This window comes from Lasioglossum baleicum, chromosome 17 (genome assembly GCF_051020765.1).
Source record: "Lasioglossum baleicum chromosome 17, iyLasBale1, whole genome shotgun sequence".
NCBI lineage: Eukaryota > Metazoa > Arthropoda > Insecta > Hymenoptera > Halictidae > Lasioglossum > Lasioglossum baleicum.
This window is the reverse complement of record NC_134945.1, coordinates 9,496,014-9,512,904: the sequence shown is the minus strand read 5'-3', so window position 1 is coordinate 9,512,904 and position 16,891 is coordinate 9,496,014. Positions and strand designations below refer to the sequence as shown.

Here is a 16,891-nt window from a genome sequence, read left to right as displayed (position 1 = left end):
TTGACTCTGACAGTAATCATTAAAGATGAAATAAAGAATTGTAGTCATCACACCGATTCTGACATAAATAATTAAAAATGAAATAAAGAGTTCTAGTCATCATACCGATTCTGACATTAATCATTAAAGATGAAATAAAGACTCCTAGTCACACACACATAATACCGATTCAATGCTTCTGTAATATAGCACTCGAAATTAACGTTTCATATTACTAATTTTATCTACAGTTAATGTATTCGCATCGGCGAATCAAATATCGCGCGATACGATACATATTGTTATTCGGACGCTTTGAGCGATTTGTCCCGCATCTCTGTTTATCGATATTTACACTTCGTTCTCATTCGTACGGTACTTTGAACAATAAATAACGTGCGTTAATGTACATCCCATGGACATGCAAATATTTCTCAAAATAAGATAGAACAATTTTTCTAAAATGGACGAAAAGTCTAATAGTAATCGCTTGCAAAAACACGATGCAGTGTTTAATATCTATTTACAGGATTTCTTTCCCGATTTAATCATCTTGATTTGAATCTGAATGTTGATATCTACTAGGAAATGTTATGAATTTTCTGAAAAACGTGTCGAATTTTTCACGTGTTAAAAGCTACAAACGTATAAGCTTGCAAATACTTTCATGAGCCACTGTATATGCGGAGAGTAGAAGAATGCAGCGGATGCAATGGGCTGTTAAACTTACGCAGAAAACAGGCAATTTCACTTGACGTTATAACAGCGACACTGCGCTTACGACGACTAACATTGCACCTCTTGTGTATGTGTTACTTCATGTAACTTCACCTTAAAAACATATTGTTTTGTAGATAAGGAATATTAGAATACGTTGTTGAATAATGCTGCAACAAATGCTTTTCAAAAGATCAGTAGAAATATTAGCTGTGTGCATATGAATTGTTTGACTTTAGAATGCAAATATAATGATGGTTATTGATCTCCGAATATTATTATTAGTCTACAGGTCCATTATATTTGTACAATATTAAGGTACAAAGCTGACCTTTAAGATCCTATCTCCAGTTTTTATTTAGATATTAATGTTAATTTCAAATAAAATTTATTTCCAAGTGCATCAATGTGATCGTTATGTATACCTTTTATCAGATGATTGCTTAAGTTTGTGCTTGATTTGAAAATAAAATGCAATGGTTAAATTTTAAAGAATACAGCTTTATTAATCAATTATATAGTCACCATTATTTTTAAAAAAGAATGGTCTGGGTTAGGTTCTTTTTAGAAAAGAATGGTGACTATATATTTGATTAATAGGGCTGTATTCTTTAAAATTTAACCATTGAATTTTATTTTCAAATCGGGCACGAACTTATGCAATCATGTGATATATGGGTGGAGAAGTAAACATATTGATGACAAAATGTGACCCGTCAATGCCAGAAAAATCTCAAAAATGAAGATTATAAATAATAAACGTGAACAACAATAACTTGTAATACGTTGATATAGAATATGTTGATTACAATGGTGCTCGCCTCGATAAATAAATTTTATTTAGTAAAAGGTGTTATGTTGGTTTCTAAGAAATCAGACATTTCATCTGCAACAATCTAATAGAAAACTCTATAAACATCACAGAAGTTTCTGATGGCTGTTCCATCATTTTCTATGTATCACGATTGTCAATGATGGAAATTTTGTATCTATCTCTCAGTTCACACAAATCACAAGATTTTTATTTCGTACAAAGATTAGTCTAGCGATTATTAACGCCTGAAATACGAGAAAACGTGCCGAACATTAAACGAGATTTCCCACGAGCTACGTGCTTCAAAACAGTGAACATAAATCTCGAAATCGGCTCCAGCAACGTGGATGAATTTTCACAGTGAGAGATACAAAAAGCCATTCCCTGCAATGTATTGGGGGCAGCGTTTCGAGAAAAATCCTTCAAAAAATTTACGTGATCCTAACAACCGATAGAATTATATTTTTTTCAACACAATAATTGTGCATTTGTTCAGCTTCACACAATTCTTGTTTCGCAGTAAAGCACATGGAACAACGGCTAAAAAAATCGTAATCAAAGGTAGCCTACTCCTTCAAGTCTTATTACAGTAGGACTTTGATTGACCGGATCCCGATTATAAACAAACATGCATTGAAATATGATTATATATTATGAAGTACATTTTAATTATGTCCCTTGGGTATCGATTATTCATCGGGCCTTAATTTATCCGGGTGTTTGTCTCCCGATCGAGCCGGTTAATGGAAGTCCTACTGTATTGGATTTACGGGTGTTCGTGCAATTTATTAGGTTGTCCGAAAAGTTCCTTCCGGAATGTATTCTTTTAATATTGCTAAATAAATATTAGTGTTTTGTCGCGGAACTGTCGGTTCGCGAATATTCGGATCACTGCCCGTCAAGCTAATCTTGGGCAGGTAATTCAATGACATGATGAGCATAAAAGACAACAATTATTTTGCATGAAAATGATTGACGTTAATGGAAGCGTTTCGTCCCGGACCTGCTAGCGGACTCGTCAGTAAGGCTGATCTAGCAGGTCCTGCCTTATACGCTTAGTAATTCGTGACATTTACCTTATTTTGTCGTGGAAAGATTTATTGGCGATGGAAGTTTTGATTACGAATAAAAGAGTCGTTTCGTTAAATCGATCGTAACTGTTTTTTTTATGGGGGGAAACATTTGTTATTTGTTTTTGATTTGTGCCGAAACCTTCTTCATCGTGAAGAAGGTTTCTAATCAGTTTATGGCTGATTTTAATGATGTTTCATGAAAATGCAAGGCGATGTGTTGATTGGGCATTGCCGAATGTTTGCAAAATCCATTCAAACACACCCTTGATGACTCGTCATCCTCCACGGCCGACTTGAGCAGCCTTCAGGTGAAAGGAGAGAGTCAAAGAATGAAGTAATCGATATTACTCCAGTAAACGGTCTCTTGTGATCGTGACAAAACGCGATCTAAATATCGTCCGAAGGAAATACGCGAATATTGTTCCTGCGCGACGGAACAATTAGGTTGTCCCAAAAGTTGGTTTTCGATTCGTGCACATAATGCATATTCATGTTAGGAAGTACTAAAACATCAACATAAAGGTTATCGCATTGTTTGTATTTATTTAGCAACATTAAAGGAACACATTCCGGAAGGAACTTTTGGGACAACCTAATATAATGTTTCTAGACGAATTTCAAGAGAGAAAATGGAATCAAATAAAATGTTATTTTCAGTGGTAGCAGTCTTTGCAAACGTGAAATAAATAAACATGCTGAGTCCCGTCGAATTTTATTCTCTAGCATTTTTCAAAATTTTCAGAAGTCAGTAAAGATTTGCAGTCTACTTATCGTGCTACTGTTTTTTATCCTTCTTCAATAATATATCTATGCCTGGAGGATCGGGACCCATATCCCTACCACTACCCACTAAAACCCCACCGCCCAGGGCACACCCTTCTCCTCTAAACCCGATAACCCACCACCCGAGGTCCTACTCTTCGTATTTACTCCCGTGGTGGTGGGCGACTCGTCATATCGGGTCTCCTCTGTCCTCATAGGCCATATCCTTTTCCATTAATAATATATCTATGCCTAATAATAACAAATCAAATAAGTTTTGATTGGAAATTTAGATATAAACCAGAAATGAAAGACTATTTTACTGCATTGCTCCTGAAGATAGAAGAACAATGCAGTGAAAAATAAATAGTCAAGTTTACAAGTCCGTTCAGTGAAAATAAAGCAGACAAAATTCTTGCGCGTTCGTACACAAGGATTACTCGCATCAATGATAAATAGACGGCGGATTTTATGCGTTTGTGAAGACATTAAATGGGGTGAGAAATAAATCTGTGAGAAGTATATATAAAAATAGACAAATATTGTGCGCATAAAATCGCACGATCGAAGTGAAAACTTCTATAGCAATTGCACACTTGTCCGTTCCTCGCTCTCTCGGCTAGACTCGGCTGCCTCGAGTTTACCCGAATAGCGTTTCACCTCGGAGCGTGCTGGATCAGACTCATTGAGTACCCAGCAATTGTGTACGCGGTGCGTCCAAAGAAGCTTTCACTTAAAAAATCTAAGAATATTGTTATGTTGTTTCGACCGTAAAAAGACTTAACTGCTGCTTCCCACAATCGATGCGGAATATTTTGATTTTGCACAAAAATCCACAGTTCAATAATAAATAGACTGCGGATTTTATGCATTTATGATAAAAATGAGTAGATCTAATTTCTGACAATAAAAACATTTGAAGAATTTTAATGTAGTACTATATTATGTTTAACCTATTGAACATATTCGGCAAAAATTTCAATATTTATTTCACTCGAGCTTGTTGCAATACAGGTACATAGAAAGCTTTTATTTTGCATAAAGATCCGCAGTCTAATAATAAATAACAGCGATGTTAGAGGCCACGCAATTCCATGCGCGAAGTATGATAAATAAATGCCCGTAGGAAAGCTGTTTCGACGCATGGAATGTTCTAAACTTTCAATTTAAACAAGTTTAATATGAAAAGGAACCAATTCCATTTACCTCTTTAAACTGAACCGCGTTTCTGCTCGGTTTCTACGGAATTGTTCGAGGATTCCCAGCGTGCAAGGAAATATATATCAGAGGACAAACCGCACATATTTCTCCTTTAATTTCGAATCTGTAACGCAAAGTCCTGGCCAGGGAACGGCGGCGAAAGCGAGGGTGCTTTCTGAAGAGGACATTCGTAACACTTGTCGCCGCAGCAGCTGCCAAGAGGGAGTTATTGCTCTCGTAACAACGGCAAAAGGGGTGGAACTTTTCCAACATCGTACCATCAACGAGAATCACACGCTTGCCCGGTATCGGTCTTTCAAAACGCGTCAGCTCTTTATCAACGCTAACAAGAACCATCAACGCACGCGTCTGCCGAGTGCTCGACGCACGAGAAATTCGTCTTCTCGCAAGCCAATCGCGAATTCCAAGTTTCGTGCCACGTGATCCAATGGCGCATTGCACAGAGGGGTATTATTATTATTTATTTAATGCTTTGAACCAAGTATCGTTTAGGTAGCATACACAATACATGAACGACAATGAACATTTTTCGGGATAAAGACGTTTTAATTACCGTAACTGTAAGGGAAACGATGGGTTGAAGAAGGTCTGAAGAATAAGGCTTCACTATTGTTCTTTTTTGTACACCTGTGAAGTACTCTACTTCATCAAAGGTCAAGAGATTTTATAGCAAGCTCTGCGTTTGTAAACAGTCTCTGAAACAGCGTTCATTCATTAGCGATTTTTAAGTGTTTTAAGGAAATTGTGTAAATTCTTCCATTGCAGAAGCTTTTCAAGTGGGTACACCGAGTACTTTCGCACAGATTTCATTTCGTTATCATCTAAATTAGTATAGTTATTATTATTTGAACATAATCGATCATTCTGTAAGCTTTTTCACGATTATAGAACTTCAATGACGATTTTGTTACACTGTTGAGTAATAGTCCAGTGCTCCCTCTGGTATCATTACATTCGATAAAGGTTTGTGATCATAGTGCAAAAAGAATTAGTCCAAGATTTGCACAGATCGAAGATTTCAATCGTGTTTCCTGATGAAGATAATAGTAAGAATTTAAAAATTTCTAAAAATTGATATTTACTTATTACAACGTTTCGTGGTCTGCATATTTAGTATTAACATAATAAATTACGTCATTTCAACATACTTGACATGCAAAAATAATGTTTTTCAGCTTTTAGATTGAAGTATTCCATTATTATATAAGTTTCCAATAATTTCAGGAAATATATAATGTTCCCAACAAAAGAGAGGAGGGGGGTTGAACAGTATTTAAACATCTATATAAACGTCCATATAAAAAAAATAAAAATCATTTTGATTCTTTAAATATTAAACTGCTGTTTGATTTCATAATGTTATACCTACGATATTATGACCTCGAGTCCATAAATAACGCTAAAATATTTTTATCCAATTTTTGGGGTCAAATACCCCTCTGTGTGGAATGGTGGCCCTGATCAATCCCAAAAATCGCAATCAATGCAAGAACTAAAGAATTTATTATTTAGGCACGAGCGCGCGCCTGATTTTCTTTCTTTTCTGCCGCGCACCACAGAAAAATATCGGTTTGCGACACGAGTCACGTATGACTCCGCGTCACCCCCTAAATCCCTTAAAGAATAAAAGCCGAGGTGAATTTTAAGTGGTATTCATGCGTTTTGTTTTCTCCCGCCACCGGGATTTCCTTCTTGATTAGCATAATCTAACGGTGCGGCGACTGCCGGGTAGGCCGGGTAGACAGGCTTTATACGACGCATTGTTATTATGTATTTAGCATGTAACTCAAGTTGCTCGACTAGTTTGGGGACTATCCAACCCCGGAACCCGCGAAGGACTTAGCAGTCGGGGCCAACTTATCATAGAACTTCGCGAACACATCGGGACGAGTCCTGTGTCTTACCTGTTCGAAACTTTGTTTCCATCCGGTGGCGTACAGGTGCACGAGCGTGCGTTACGCCATCCGCCACGGAGTTTCGCGTGCCGGTCTATAAATTCTTTGACATTGGCTCGCTGTTAATTTCCGCTCTTAACTTCATCGCTGAAAGAACGATGGCCAGCCTGCGAGTATTTATGCGTTTGTACACGGTGTCATGGCGGTACACTCTTAGTCCAGTCAACGAAAAGTTGTAGAGAGAAATGGAAGGAACACAATTTTTAACTTTGGGTCTTTGTGTGGACTAGTTAGGAGGTAAACATACTAAAAGTCCCCACTCCTAGGAAGTGAGCAGGGTGTAGGGGGCACGTAGAAGGTCCCCTTTTTCGGTTTTCCGCTTATATCTCGGAAACTATGCGTCCTAGCGATAAGACCATTCTATACAAAATTAAAACTGACAAAATATGCCACAAGATTGATTGGATTCAGTTTTTCGCTAGCTCGCATAGTTTCCGAGATATCCGCGCTCAAAGTTCACTAATTGTGCTGAAGAGTTCTTTTTCACAATTAGTGAACTTTGGGCGCGGATATCTCGGAAACTATGCGTCCTAGCGATAAGACCATTCTATACAAAATTAAAACTGACAAAATATTCCACAAGATTGATTGGATTCAGTTTTTCGCTATCTCGCATAGTTTCCGAGATATCCGTGCTCAAAATTCACTAATTGTGCTGAAGAGTTCTTTTTCACAATTAGTGCACTTTGGGCGCGGATATCTCGGAAACTATGCGTCCTAGCGATAAGACCATTCTATACAAAATTAAAACTGACAAAATATGCCACAAGATTGATTCGATTCAGTTTTTCGCTATCTCGCATAGTTTCCGAGATATCCGCGCTCAAAATTCACTAATTGTGGTGAAGAGTTCTTTTTCACAATTAGTGAACTTTGGGCGCGGATATCTCGGAAACTATGCGTCCTAGCGATAAGACCATTCTATACAAAATTAAAACTGACAAAATATTCCACAAGATTGATTGGATTCAGTTTTTCGCTATCTCGCATAGTTTCCGAGATATCCGTGCTCAAAATTCACTAATTGTGCTGAAGAGTTCTTTTTCACAATTAGTGAACTTTGGGCGCGGATATTATCATAATATTATTCTATATTATATATATAGAATCGAGAATTTCTGCTGGAGTATCGAACTAACAAGCTGAAGAATGTTGAACGAAGCCTTACATGCTATTACCAACACTTCCATATTTCTTGTTGCGCATAAAACAGACTAGGTAACTGGAACCACAGCCATAACTCAGCCAGAAGTACGTGTAATTAATTGTTCCAGGATGTTAACCCTGCAGATTTACTTATTCCATTCATTTGTACTTGTCGAACATAATTAATCATTTCGTTAGAAGGTGTTTATCAGACTTGTTTGCATCAATTACGATCTATATTACTTATTACTTAGGGAACTATATTTACTGGCAATAAATACAGGTCGAAATTATAGGTTCGCTGGGAACTTGGATGAAGAATGTTCTACAATGTCTAGTATATTATTACTAACACCTTCTCCCATCAGTTTTCACGGAAGAGAACAGATAGGTAACTGGACAACTCTGTCAAGACCATATAGATTTACTGTTCCGTAGTATCCAGCATCTCGATTTATCCAGATTCTCATTTATATCCTTCGAATGCTGTTAATCATCGATCTTTCCACGCTCGTTCATCTTAACAATCTTCTACACGTTTTATTTTCATGTTTTCAGAACGCTGATGTACAGGGTGTTCATGCTAACACCAGCCAGCGTTCCTATTGCAAATAGTAATCATTCGAGAAGAATATAAGAGGAAAAAGTTATACTGTTTTTTTGCAAGCAATGTAATTTTTCTTTATCTGCAATTTTTTATTTATGTCTGTAATTTTAAAAATCTTTTTTCTATCTTTTTGTTATCCTTATTTTTTTTAGACATGAAGATGGCCTAAAATTGTAAAATGGAATGCAATGTATTCCTTTTTTATATCATATGAAAGCGTGTGCCAAAACGAAATCATTGAAGGTCACACAAGGTCAGAAATGACAGAAAGGTTTTTGAAATAATTTGACTTTATTTCACATCGTAAATTAATACAAAAAAAAAATGGTACATATTTAACTAAGCAATTTTATATGAAACTAGCAGTACTTCATTTTGGTATAAAAAAGACGGCAACAAATTTATTCTACATAGAATAGTACATTTTCGATTCATTCGTACGTGTGAAATACTTCTGCTTGTCTTACTCAGGTGAAACAATTTAATTTACATTCTCCACCTATTGTCTCGTATAAAATTGGACTCTTTCCAGAATGAAGAATTGTGAAAATTGTAGAAAATTCCTTCCATGTTGAGTTTTGTACACTCGGGTTTACTGGGCTACTTGCGAGCGAACTGTGCGCGCTTATGCAAATTTATATTTTTGCAGACCCTTCCGCTAAAACGAAAATTAGACGGAATTTTAATTACTTCATTAACCGTTCCATTAGGTTGATAGTGAAATAAAACGAGTCTTAAACGTTGTATACAATGTTTCTATTTTGCTCCTTCTCAGCGTGGAAAAAAGTTCCGGGTAGCTTGTATCGAAGGGAAGAAAACTTGAACTTTTTAACGAAGAAGATCTTTGATCTTCTCGAACTTCCTTTTTCTATCAATCAGAAATGTTACAGACGTTCCCAAATGTTTGAGCTATAAAATGCACGTGCTATGACTATCATTAGAAATTTTTATTGAATGAAGTGATAAGAACCCATTGAAACATGCTATTTTTAAGAGGGTATGCGCACTCGGTATTTTCAGATTGTCTTCGAGTAATATTCGGGCCAGGTCACGATGTTAATTTAATATACTACGCGATTTTAGTAAGCTTGTGCATTTCTAGCGCCTTGGTCGAAGCGCAATATCGATTGACGTGTCATAAACCTCCAAATATAACATAACAGTCCATGAATTTTCTATGCTCACGACACCCTCGAGCTTAGTACTACTTCCTGTTATTTTAAGAGGAACTGTTTCAATTTCCACTCGAGCAAAATGGTCACTCATCAGAATTTCTTAAGCGATTGCTTATTAGTAGACAGCGGATCTTATGCATTTATGACTAAAATGAGTAGGCGTACATTAAAACAGTAAAAACAATAGTAGAATTTAAGAAAATACTGTTATATATATATATTTATTTATTTATTATAGAAACAAAGCTTCTCAAGGGCAAGTATTGTTTTCCTCTTTGTATTAGGTACCTTCTTATGTGTAAACCTGATATAAAAATAATTTATATTTTTCTCAAACAATGTTTCGTATGAATTAGAAACAATGTAACACCTACATGTAACAATATTGTACTTGCTAAAAATACTGTTATATTATTTTCAACCTGTTAAACATATTGAGAGAGAAAATAAATTTCTATTTCATTCCAGTTTGTTGCAATTCCGGTAGGAAATTTGTATTCTGCGCAAAGGTCCGCTGTCTACTCGTGAGTAAAGATAGAAATTACATCGAAAAAGAATTTATCTTATGAAGCCACTAGATTTTTGTCAGAATATTATAATAATTCCATATCTCCACTCAGTACTCTTGTAGAGTTGTACATGATACCATTTTGGGAACATTGGATAAAGACATTAAGTAAAATTTTTATAATGTCACACACGGGTTTTACACGAATAATATAAATATTAACAATAAATTCTTCTGTATTTATGCATTAGTCATATAATCAGTACAATTGTCATCTTTTCTTATGTCATCGAAACTACGATTTACATTAAATACTTATACTTAACATAATTTACTAATAGAATTACATTGTTACACCTATCTGTGTAATTGTTCATTCAGAATCTAACAATAGGTACAACCGCAACTTGCCAGCAAGTACTGGATATATTTATACTGAAAATCGACAATACAAGTATGCATAAAAAAAGAATTTCTTAATAATTTAAAACAAAATTTCGGGTAGTGTGTGTAGGATGTTTCGTGACTAGACTGCAGATGTTTATGCAATTTCTCATTTTTGTAGGCAATTTTTAAAAAAGCGGAATCAAACAAAATCTTATGTTTAGCGTTAGTAGTCCCCCTGTTTGTATCCTGGTACTTTTTGAAAATTTTCAGAAGCCACAAATGCATACAGATCCGCAGTCTATTCATGACATAAGAATCTATCAGACTCGGACGAGATATAACTGAAACGAGTTTATACAAATACTGTTCTTCCTCGGTTAACCGTGGTAGAACGTTTCTTATCGCAGGGGCGACGCGCTGAGTTCACGGTATAGATTAAGATATATTGTCGCGGCCGAGAAACATTTCTTTGTCTGTGAAAGTTCCACCGTTCATGAGTAATTATGCGAAGGAACGAGTCTCTGTCGTTCATCCCGCTCCCGCTGCTTTCCAATTCTCTCCGTTTTTTCCTCCGTTCTGTTCGCTCCTCTTTTCCCTCTCTCTTTTTGCCTCCCTTTCTGTCTCCATTTCCTTCTTGCATTTACTCGTTCTTCCTCGCCGTCTGCAGGCACAGTGTAACGAAATTCAGCAATAAAACGAGCCAACGCCGGTTGTTAAGATAATGCCTCGGCCCCAGTACTGTCTAGAACGCAGAAGCCCTGGAATAAAAATATAATGGCTTTCGTAAAGCTGGATTTCATGGGGATTCGTGCATAACTCACGATCTAGGGAGGCAAGCGTATCTTGTATCGGACGCGTTCTAAATTCCTCGCAACATATTTGCCGACATTCTTTGTGTACGCTTCAATGCAGAACGAAGTGTTCAAATTTCAATTATCTATGACAGGCTTGGGAATTAATTGCTCCGCCCCTTGACCCGGTCGTGCGTCTCCCTCCCCGTGGCAGTTCCTAGTTCTCGAGCCACCTCCTCATCTGGATGATTTCCACATCATCCATGAGCTACTATTGCCATTGCATTTTTTAACTGAAAACTTCTTTAAGCACATCGCTCTTTAAGTTGTGCGATGAATTTTTTTTTAAATTAAAGCTGAAACTTTGCAGAATATGGGAAAAATAGGGAGATTACGGTACGAACGGTTTTTAACCTTGAGAAAGTTCGTTAAACTTTCACGATTTCCAGAAAATGTGGTTTCTGCGTTACCACGGGCAGAAAAAATTTTTTAAAAATTTTTGCTATATATCATTTCCCGTAGATTTTTTCACGCTGATTTCAAATCTGGTCTCAAAATTTGTCTACGACCTCTGGTTTGTTCAAGAAATCGATTTTTGTGAAAAGAACTAGTGTAATCATTTTTCGCTGAAATGATTTGATAAGCCACTAGTTTGAAGGTATATATTGTATTCTCATATATAAAACACAATAAAATTAAACATAATGAAGTAATGCCGACTTTGCATTATCGAGAAATCAGAAGTGGAATCTCGGACCCTTGCAATTCTCGCGTACGTATACATGGTCTAGCGCAGAGTTGGGCAAAATGTAATTTCAATTACAATTACAATTACTTACCAATTACTGTAATTTGGAATTGCAGAAATACAATTACAATTACATGTAATTGTAATTGTAATTGCAATTACTTTCGCTCAACCAGTAATTGTAATTGCGGACCACAATTACAATTACAGTGATTCGTCAAGTAATTGAAATTACCAATTACAATTACATGTAATTGTAATTGGAATTGCAATTACTTTCGCTCAACCAGTAATTGTAATTGCGGACCACAATTACAATTACAGTGATTCGTCACAGAGTTGGGCAAAATGTAATTTCAATTACAGTTACAATTACTTGCCAATTACTGTAATTTGGAATTGCAGAAATACAATTACAATTACATGTTATTGTAATTGGAATTGCAATTACTTGACGAATCACTGTAATTGTAATTGTGGTCCGCAATTACAATTACTGGTTGAGCGAAAGTAATTGCAATTCCAATTCCAATTACATGTAATTGTAACTGTAATTGTTAGTAGCAGTTACAGTTACAATTACATGTCATTGGAATTGGAATTGCAGAAATACAATTACAATTACATGTAATTGTAATTGAAGATGTAATTAATTACTCATGTAATTAATTCCTGCCCAACTCTGATTCGTCAAGTAATTGAAATGACCAATTACAATTACATGTAATTGTATTTCTGCAATTCCAAATTACAGTAATTGTAATTGTAATTGAAATTACATTTTGCCCAACTCTGCCTTAGATTATCAAATCACCGCAAAGAACCAAGTGTACCCAAACTTTCTCACCGACCGTGTACCGAGTCCAATAACGAAAATGAATTTCATAACGCGCGTACATTATCAGGCATATTGCATGCAGAGGCAACAGTTGTACGGCTGCTTAATAGATATTGCCAGTCTGGCTTATAATGCCGGTCTGCATGCGCGTGTCTAACCGTTAACGAGATTAATCCATCCAAACGCAAAAGAGAGGGATACGAAGATCGTAAACCTCTCTGGAAGACTGACTTGAGAATATCTGCTACCTGAAAACCAGAGTAATAAAACGGTGTGCCAGGGGAGGGCCGACAGGGCTCAGCGACTTTATTCTTATCCAGGGCTTAATACCATTTTCAACCCCGCGATCGCGGCGAATACGTTTGCTTTGACGATACGTGCGCGGAAATTATTAGCGGAGGGGAGAACATTCTGCGGGAGATGATAAATCAGGAGAATACCAGACGCGATTCAGTGTCGTTCTAATTGGACGGTCTGGCACAGTCAGTTTTGGTAAGCAAAAGAATCCCTGATGAATACTTCCCGCGAATATTTACGAAGCCTCGGCTGCGCTCACCAACATATACGGGCGTGGTTCATGCAACTCTGCCACCCTAAATTGTTTTGTTATTTCTAATCATTGGACTGCAGATTTAATGCATTTATCACAAAAATGGAGAGGTGTCATTCAAATGAAGACAGTGAAGAACAGTGGAGACATTAGAAGAATTCAAAAATACTACTACATTATTTTCGACCTATTAAATGTATTAAGAATGAAAATAAATTTCTATTTCACCCCAGTTTGTTGCAATTCAAGTAGAATTTTTTAATTTTTCATATAGATCTGCAGTCTTCATTGACAATTGTGTTTTGGGAATGAAAGTAATTTCAAGGGCATATCTGCCAGAGTTGAGCATTAATCGATTAAAATTTTAATCATGATGGATTGATTAATGTGTACGATTACAAAAAGAAATCATCGAAAATCGACGATTGATTCAATTAATTGATGAAGTTAATCGTCAATCGTTGTTCGTCAATTAATAAATATTTCCTCGTTCATCGCAATTTTAACGACTAAACTAGGAGATTAATTGTTAATTGCGATTAACGATTGAAGTAGAAATTTAGTCGTCAATCGTTGATTAAATTTTTGCCCAACTCTGATATCTGCTTGTATGTTACTAATGCAATTTTTGAACTTACTAAAGTAAAACCTAGTAAAATCAATGTCTACTGAAGTATGTGTGACACTTTAAACAATAATAATTCCCGAAGAAGGACAAAGGTGGAAATGATTCTTGCGGCATCCTTCAAGGGAAAAGAACTCGAAAGATATTCCATGACAACAAAGAAATAACTTCGACAACTTTCATTAATCCATTAAGAATTACTTATTTAATGAATGACGAACTATAATTCTAAATTTGAGGTATGCATTTTCAAGGTAAAAGAATGCTCTTCATTTTAAAAAATGTTTTTAGAAACATTTTAGAATTATTCTATTCTTTTAGAAATAATTTGGAAATATTCACAAAATATAAAATTAGTAATTTTTTCGATCGAAAATCGACGATTGATTCAATTAATTGATGAAGTTAATCGTCAATCGTTGTTCGTCAATTAATAAATATTTCATCGTTCATCGCAATTTTAACGACTAAACTAGGAGATTAATTGTTAATTGCGATTAACGATTGAAGTAGAAATTTAGTCGTCAATCGTTGATTAAATTTTTGCCCAACTCTGATATCTGCTTGTATGTTACTAATGCAATTTTTGAACTTACTAAAGTAAAACCTAGTAAAATCAATGTCTACTGAAGTATGTGTGACACTTTAAACAATAATAATTCCCGAAGAAGGACGAAGGTGGAAATGATTCTTGCGGCATCCTTCAAGGGAAAAGAACTCGAAAGATATTCCATGACAACAAAGAAATAACTTCGACAACTTTCATTAATCCATTAAGAATTATTTATTTAATGAATGACGAACTATAATTCTAAATTGGAGGTATGCATTTTCAAGGTAAAAGAATGCTCTTCATTTTAAAAAATGTTTTTAGAAACATTTTAGAATTATTCTATTTTTAGAAATAATTTGGAAATATTCACAAAATACAAAATTAGTAATTTTTTTCGATCGAAAATCATATTCACAAAATGTTCATTTTTAAATACTTGTTCTAATTTATAATTTTTATTCAATTTCATTAAGTAGACGCATTGAATACCAAATTACCAAATGAAATGCTAGATCGGCAGAGCCCGGACCACTGTGCCACGGTATCTGAACATTAATGGAAGTCGCTGCGGTTGTCGCGCGGTGTTAGCGTCTCGCGAGGGAAGTCGCGAATCGATCGCCGTGAAAAAGTCCCTGGCCCGCGGGAAGTTTTCAATTACATTAGAGTCAGAGCATATTAAACGCGTCTTCGAGGATTCTTGCCGGCACTCGGGGGCCGAGATCCACCGCCGCGCCGCGCGGCTGGTCTCAATTTTCTTCTTCCGGCGAACCCGAGCTGCGCGGAGGGTAAACTTATAAACTATGGAACTTACTTTCCTATTCAATGAATTGACTGCGCCCTCCTTCGGTACGTGCCGCGAAACCATTCCGCCACCCTAGTCCGAGTTTTCGTCCTTTTCATCCTTTCTCATTTTTATTATCTAATGGCGCGCGCGAGAGAGACAGGGAATACAATGTCGTCGACCGACCGGAAAATTACAAGTTTCCCCGACGCGATGCTGGTCCACCGACCATTTCCCTTTCTCGTCCAAGTAGGTCACCAAGGGTTTTAATACGCTTATCACGCGTAATTCACACGTAAGCATTGCGGCCTCTCGATGGCTTTCGAGTGTCGTTCGTTAGATATCGATTGTACCTGATTGGCATCGAAACCCAGGCTAGCGTGACACCACTGGGTCAGACATTTATTTTCCTTTCAATTTCGATCTCCTTGCCATGTTTAATCCTTAGCAGTCGAGGCGTGCCTCAAAGTCAGAGTTGGGCAAACGGTAATCACAATTATGATATTTAATAACTTCGTAAGCTCTACAACAGTGACTAATATAATTAATGACTAAGTAAATACTTGAGCATGACTGTGAGTAATGACTACATAAGTATTTGAGCGTAATGACTAATGAATAATGACCAAATTTTTATTAAGGATGAATATTTAATACTGACTTTCTAGTCATTATTGGCATAACTAATGACTAAATACTAGAGGTGTGCGAGACGGTACGGGAATCCCGAAAATGTTCGGGTATTCCCGAAAATATTCAGGAATCCCTAATATATTTGGGATTCCCGAACATTTTCGGAATCTTGAATATGACCATAGTGTTTGATTTATCTAAATAAAACATCAAGTTTCATTTTACTTGATAATTTATAACTGGACAGCGGATGTTTATGCAAATGCTTATTTTGATAGAAAGTAGGTAAAGTTATGGGACTTGGACAGAAATTTACGTTGTTAAAACTTAACCAAACTCTATATATGCATCCACTACTGAAGGACCAAACGAAATTAATGGAAGATATTGGAACAAATACACATATGCACGTATATACACATATTTATTACGTCCTGTGATCTCGAAAGGACAATTCCAGTGTACAAATTAATCTTCAGCGAGAAAAGACATCTTACCGTTGACAATATGGAAAAAATTGTAGTTACATATTGTAATGCAAATTACAGCAAACAATAAATGAAAATGCCGTGTACATTCTATAATTAAAAACTAAGGTATAGTATATACATAGTTTTATTTTAAATTCTCGTGTAAAAAAATTAATTTTTTTACATTTGTTGCCAATAGCTTAGTTCTTTTGATGGTAACAATATTTCCAGTTGTTGAAAACAGCCTTTCGCTAGTTGTTTTTGTACTTGGTATAGCGATGTAACGTTTTGCAGCAACTGATAATATATAATATCTTTCTGAATTTTTCTTCCACCATTTTATAATATTCTCAGAGATCCCGAACATTTTCGGGAATTCCCGTACCGTCTCGCACACCTCTACTAAATACGCAATCAGAATTTCATTATGACTAATGACTAAAAATGGTTATAAGGTGGAGTGGGGTAAGTCCGCCCTAGTTTTTGCAAAGTTGGACTTTAAACTGATGTATTTTCAGTCTTGTATGTAAATACTTAATGTTCTTGGTTTAAAGTTCG

At 36.0% G+C, this 16,891-nt stretch overlaps 1 protein-coding gene across 12 annotated transcripts in view; it reads left to right on the top strand.

The window, feature by feature from the left end:
• LOC143217586 (dystrophin, isoforms A/C/F/G/H) overlaps positions 1 to 16,891 on the top strand; it is a 1,095,306-nt gene that overhangs the window by 181,801 nt on the left and 896,614 nt on the right. The window lies entirely within an intron of this gene.